This window comes from Chelonoidis abingdonii, chromosome 1, assembly GCF_003597395.2.
Source record: "Chelonoidis abingdonii isolate Lonesome George chromosome 1, CheloAbing_2.0, whole genome shotgun sequence".
Lineage (NCBI taxonomy): Eukaryota > Metazoa > Chordata > Testudines > Testudinidae > Chelonoidis > Chelonoidis abingdonii.
Genome location: NC_133769.1, coordinates 370180198 through 370186697, shown reverse-complemented (window position 1 = coordinate 370186697; position 6500 = coordinate 370180198). Strand labels below are relative to the sequence as shown.

Sequence of the window (6500 nt, the reverse complement as noted above, 5' to 3'; positions counted from 1 at the left end):
TCTCACAGCAGTCCAGAGGCTGCCTAAAAGGGGGCACCTGAGGGGATCTGTGATACTTTGCGCTGAATCTTATACCCAGACATCCTCTTCCCAAGTTCGCATTAGATAGTAGAGAGAACCTACAAAGCCATGGTAGCAAGAGTCAGTCTCTGAGCAAAAGTCAGGCCCTGTTACAAAGCAGACGCTTGCTTGCAAATTCACAGTGCAGTACATGCACTTGGCAAGAAACATAGAGACTTCCCAGAAGTACTAGGCACAGGGTATTCATGTGTGCACATTCCAGAAGATGCAGGTACCCCCCAACATAAAGGTATGGCATAAACACAATACTGAGAGATGGAACAGGATCACGCTAACCCCAAGTAAAACAAGGATAGGAGGACAGGATGGGATGACGGATGAAAATCTTTCGTTCGAAGCAGGAGGTAGGAGGGGTAGGGTTGGTAACTAACCATATCAGAAGGGTAATTGGCAACTTGTTTATATCAATGTATGAAAGAGGGGTCACAAAGGGGGTGTCTGTCTGGCTTAGGGGGAAGAGGAAAGTCACAACACTTACTGAGCCGCTCCGTTGTCATGAGCATACATGTATTAGTGTTCCTGTAGAGTCTATGGGATACTAATACCATGCTTTGTTGACAGGAAAGCTGGCCAAGTGCCTTCACCACTGAAATGAGTCTTTTGGAGTCTTCTTGGGCAATTTGATGGAGGTCTGCTGTACCAGCTACCTGGCCAGAGCTGGTGCAACTCACACAGCCAACAACTGACAACAGTGTCAATGGCAAAATCCCACTCATTCCAGTGGGGCCAGGATTTCACCCAAAGAATATGAAAGGATGTAGCGAAAAACTCCTTTCCCCACGCCCCAATTGCTGCAGCTTTCACTTTGGACTCTGGAGTTGGTATCCTTTCACTGGTTCTCTCCCGTCCTTCATAGCAACTTCCAGGGCACACAAGATCTGAATTTTAACATGAAATGGCCAGCTGTGTCCATCATAAAGAAGCAGAAACAGAACTGCCAATGCCCTATTTTAATTGTCCCTTACAGATTACCTCACAGAAGAGACCCTGTGCAAATGACATTGGTCATGATTATTCTCTCTGCACTTGCAGACAGGAGGGATGAGAGAGGAACCAAAGAGCTATTCATGGCCTCACGATGGACTTGATGACGGAGCGTCAGTGCAGTACAGGCAAATGCCATTCAAAGCAGTGTCATCACGTTTTACCTCAAGGCCTTGGTTAGGCTCCACCTAGGAGAGGGGTACAGGAGATGGTGGCACAGGTACAGTTATAATGGTTATAGCTAATTACATATTCTGGAAAGCCAATACACCCACATGTTTCAGGGCACAAGCTAAACTCTAGCTTTTAGGCATTAGAGTGACACCCTCTTGATGGGGTCATCACCCCACCATCCCCCTGCTGCTGTGTTTCTCACACCTTCTTCTGCAGCACCTGATGCTGTCACTGTCCGAGAGAGGACACCTCACTGGATGGACCACAGCTCTTATCCATGATGCAATTGCTATATTGGAAAGGAGCCAAGTTTCCCAAATGGAAACAGACGTTATCATGCTGGGCTATGACTTTGTGCTCAATTGAATGGGCACAAAGGGCACAAAAGGCACAAAGCTCTTGGTATATAGGGCTACAGGCCTGCACCTTTGTTACTTCCCTTGTTTGTTTTGGTGAGACTTTCTTGCAGGCACTTAACTTTTTCTGAGACATAAGTTACAGGTGTTAACTGACAAGTGTAAGCAGAGACATGTGCCAGCAACTCAGCTGTGTGAAAGTAGAATGAATTATATTGTAAAAATAAGAATGGATTAAAGAAATGTTGTATGTACCTTTAAGCAGAAATAAGAAATGTTGAAATACAGGTGCCAGGAAAAGAAACATTAGGCATAAACAAGGATGCTAATGGCGAAACATTAACAGAAGATCAGTAATAGTAAGGAAATAAGATATGCATGGCTAGCCCAGGTAAACTTATCAGATTCTGCTTCCTTTGTTATCTTGCTAAGTGCTCCCCTGCTTTTCGTAATAAATATGATGGTTTGTGTCTTGTATAGTGCTGGGTGTATTAGCAGAGCGCTGTGCTAATAAAACAGAGTGGTCTGACAAACTGTGAGTCCTGAGTCTAACTTTGACAATTTGGAGGTTCCACCGAGATGGCAACCATCTTCACTGGGGCTTCGTGATTCCTGTGGTTAATTACTCTCACCATTTAAAAAATGTACGCCTTATCTCAAGTCAGAATTTATTTAAGTTCACCTTCCAGCCATTGGGTCATGTTATCCTGAAAACCCTAATATTACATATTGGTTCCATGTGTAGGTAATTACACACTTTTAAGAAGTTAATGCCTAGACATCCCTGTTAAAATAAATAGATTGAAATATTTGAGTCTATCATAAGGCAGGATTTCTAATCATTTAATAATACTTGTGACTCTTCTCTTAATGCTCTTCAGTGAATCTACATCCATCTTTGGTGGTGGACATCAAAAGTGGACACAGAATTCGAGCAGCAGTTGCACCATGCCAAATACAGAGGTAAAATAACTTCTCTACATCTCTTGGAGAATCCTCTGATTATCATCCATGGATCACATTGGTTCTTTTGGCTGCAGGGTCACACTGGGAGCTCATGTTAATTAATTACCCCTTCATGCTCCCAAATCTTGTTCAGTCATTGTGCTTCCCACGAGAGATCCCCATCATGTTAGCATCACCTACATTCTTTCTTCCTAGATGTAGATATCTACATAGCTATACTAGAACACATATTGTTTGCTTTAAACCTGTGTACCAACCAATACTGGTTTCTCTGAATCAGGGACCTATCTCTTCATTATTTAAAATCCCATGTTTTTGTGTCAAGAGGTGCAGGCCTATACCCCTAAATACCAAGAGTCTTGTGCATTTCGTGCCCATTCTGTTGAGTATAAAGTCATAGCCAAGCACAAAGTCATAGCCAAGAACCCGGGGAACTACAGACCGGTCATTTTCACTTCAGTCCCCGGCAAAATCATGGAGCAGATACACAAGGAATCCATTTTGAAGCACTTCAAGAAGGGGAAGGTGATCAGGAACAGTCAACATGGTTTCAACAATGGCAAGTCATGCCTGACCAGCCTTCTATGATGAGATAACTGGTTCTCTGGATATAGGGAAAGTGGTGGATATGATATATCTTGACTTTAGCAAAGCTTTTGATACGATCTCCGACAGTATTCTTGCCAGCCAGTTAAAAAACTATGGATTGGATGAAAGGACTATAAGGTGGACAGAAAGCTGGCTAGACTGTCGGGCTCAACGGGTAGTGATCAACGGCTCCATGTCTAGTTGGCAGCTGGTATCAAGAGGAATGCCCCAGGGGTTGGTCCTGTTGTCAGTTTTGTTCAACATCTATATTAATGATCTGGATGATGGGATTAATTGCATCCTCAGCAAGTTTGCAGATGATACTAAGATGGGGAAAGAGGTAGATAAGCTAGAGGGAAGGGATAGGTTACAGAGTGACCTAGACAAATTGTAGGATTGGGCCAAAAGAAATCTGATGAGGTTCAACAAGGATAAGTGCAGAGTCCTTCATTTAGGAAGGAAGAATCCCATGCACCGTCACAGGCTAGGAAGTGACTGGCTAAACAGCAGTTCTGCAGAAAAGGACCTGCAGATTATAGTCAATGAAAAGGTGGATATGAATCAGCAGTGTGCCCTCGTTGCCAAGAAGGCCAATAGCATATTGGCCTACATTAGTAGGAGCATTGCTAGCAGAATGTGAGATGTGATTATTCTCTTCTATTCGACACTGGTGAGGCCACACCTGGAGTCTTGTGTCCAATTTTGGTCCCCCCCACTACTGAAGGGTTGTGGACAAATTGGAGAGAGTCCAGAGGAGGGCAGCAGAAATGATTAGGGGGCTGGGGCACATGACTTACAAGGAGTGGCTGAGGGAACTGGGGTTATTTAGTTTACAGAAGAGAAGAGTGAGGGGGGATTTAGTAGCAGCCTTGAACTAACTGAAGGGAGGGGTTCCAAAGAGGATGGAGCTCGGCTGGTCTCAGTGGTGGCAGATGACAGAACAAGAAGCAATGGTCTCAAGTTGCAGTGGAGGAGGTCTGGGTTGGATATTAGAAAACACTATTTCACTAGGAGGGTGGTGAAGCACTGGAATGGGTTACCTAGGGAGGTGGTGGAATCTCCATCCTCAGAGATTTTTAAGGCCTGGTTTGACAAAGCCCTGTCTGGGATGATTTAGTTGGTGTTGGTCATTCTTTGAGCAGGGGGTTGAACTAGATGAACTTCTGAGGTCTCTTCCAACCCTAATAGTCTATAATTCTATGATAATGTCCATTTCCATGGGGAAAACTTGGCTCCTTTCCAATATAAGAATTGCATCATGGATCAGATCTATAGTCTATCTAGTTCAGTGTCTTCTCTGTGACAGTGGCAGCTGCAGGTGTTGCAGGAGAATGTGTAAGAAACCCAGCAGTAGATGGATGGGGGAGGTGACTTGACCATGAGGAGGGTGTCATCCCAATGCCTAAAAGCTAGAGACTGGCTTGTGCTCTGAATCACATTGTCATATAGGCTTTCCAAATATTTATTTAGCCGTAACTATTGTAACTGGATATCTCTCTTTCCATGTGAATGTCCAAACTCTTCCTGATGGCCTCAACTACCTCTTGTGGCAACAAGTTCCTCAGCCTATTTAGGAACTGAGTGAAGAAAGCATTCTTTTTTTCTCTGTTTTGAATTTGCCCCATTTCAGTTTAATCCAATGTCCTCTTAAACTTGTGTAATGTGACGAGAGATCACATTCTTGATCTACTCTCTACCAATCAGTACTTTACAGGTTTTCTCATGTCCCCTCTTCTTCATCTCGTTTGTAAGGTAATAATTCCAGTCTTTTCAACCTCTCTCCATATGAGAGTTTCCCCAGGCCCTTGTTCATTCTTGTTCCCCTGGCCTGAAACTCTCTATTTCTGCAACATTCTGTGTGAGAACAGTGCCCAGTACTAAACAGAGGAGTCCAGAGGACGGTGAAACATTGACTGACTGATCTCATGACACTGTATTTTCTGTATGATATCCCATAACACTCCTCCTGGATCCCAATATTTTGCTTTGCTTCTCTCTGTGCTTGCACTGTGAGCAGGGTTTCATAGAGCTGTGTACCGTGACACCCAGTTCCCTGTCCTGAGTGCATACATTTAAATTAGAACCTTGTACGGTGTTTGAGGATTTCAAGTTTTTCCCTCCAGTGGGCATACATGAGGCAATTATTGCCATCAAAGTTCATCTGCCAACATGCTGCCCATTCATGTTGTTTGGGTACATCCCTTTGAGAACTTCTCTGTATTTGATTGTGATCTAAATAATCTGGTGCTATCTGCAAATGTTGACAACTCACTGTCACTCCCTTTTCTAGATCGGTAAATACTATAAACTATTTACCCTACTAATTGTTGTATGAACCGTATAACCTCTCTCACTGTGCTCCTCTCCCTTCACAGGTATATTGAGCATTTCTAAGCCCAATCAACGTACTGATGACTTCATGGCAGCCTTGAATCTCAGCCACATGTCAACATTCATCCTAATGGGCCTCGCTGGCATGGAAGATGCCCATGTTTGGATTTCCATCCCTTTCACTACCTCCTACATTATCAGCCTGTTGGGAAATTTCATGGTTCTCTTTGCTGTAGGCAAAGAGGAGACCCTGCATAAGCCGATGTACCTGCTGATCTGCATGCTGGCACTCACAGACATCACCAAGTCTAGCACACTCATGCCAAAGGCCCTGTGTATATTTTGGTTCAATTTGAAAGGAATTACTGTGGGTGGCTGCCTCATCCAGATGTTCTTCATTCACACAGTGCTTTTCTGCAGTCTGCTGTTCTCATGACAATGGCCTTAGATCGCTATGTTGCCATATGCAATCCTCTGAGATATGTCACCATCCTCACCAATACACGAATAGCTATACTAGGGCTTGTGGGTTTGATAAGAGCTGTACTCTTCATGCTGCCCCTGCCCCTGCTCATGAGTAGGCTGCCATTCTGTGACAACCGCATCATCTCCCACACGCACTGTGAGCACATGCTTTTAGCAATGATATCGTGTGGGGATATCACATTCCATAGGACATACAGCTGGGTGATACCATTTATACTCATGGGGTCAGATCTGACGCTTATTGCCCTGTCCTATGGTCTCATCATCAGGGCTGTCCTCAGGATATCCTCCAAGACAGCCCACCAGAAAGCCCTCAACACCTGCACAGCCCATATGTGTGTGATGCTGATGTTTTATACTCCCATCTTCCTCACCACCCTGATAATCCGGTTCAGTGGGGGCATCGCTCCTCATGGTCGCATCATCATGAACGTCCTCTATTACCTCATTCCTCCTATGCTCAACCCTATCATTTATGGGGTCAAAACCCAAGAGCTGCGTGAGAAAGTGGGCAAATACACTTGCAGAAGGTGA

General features: G+C 44.3%; 1 pseudogene; it reads left to right on the top strand.

Moving 5' to 3' along the window:
• Positions 1 to 5568: 5568 nt before the first annotated feature.
• On the top strand, positions 5569 to 6500 carry LOC116818303 (olfactory receptor 52N4-like; annotated as a pseudogene).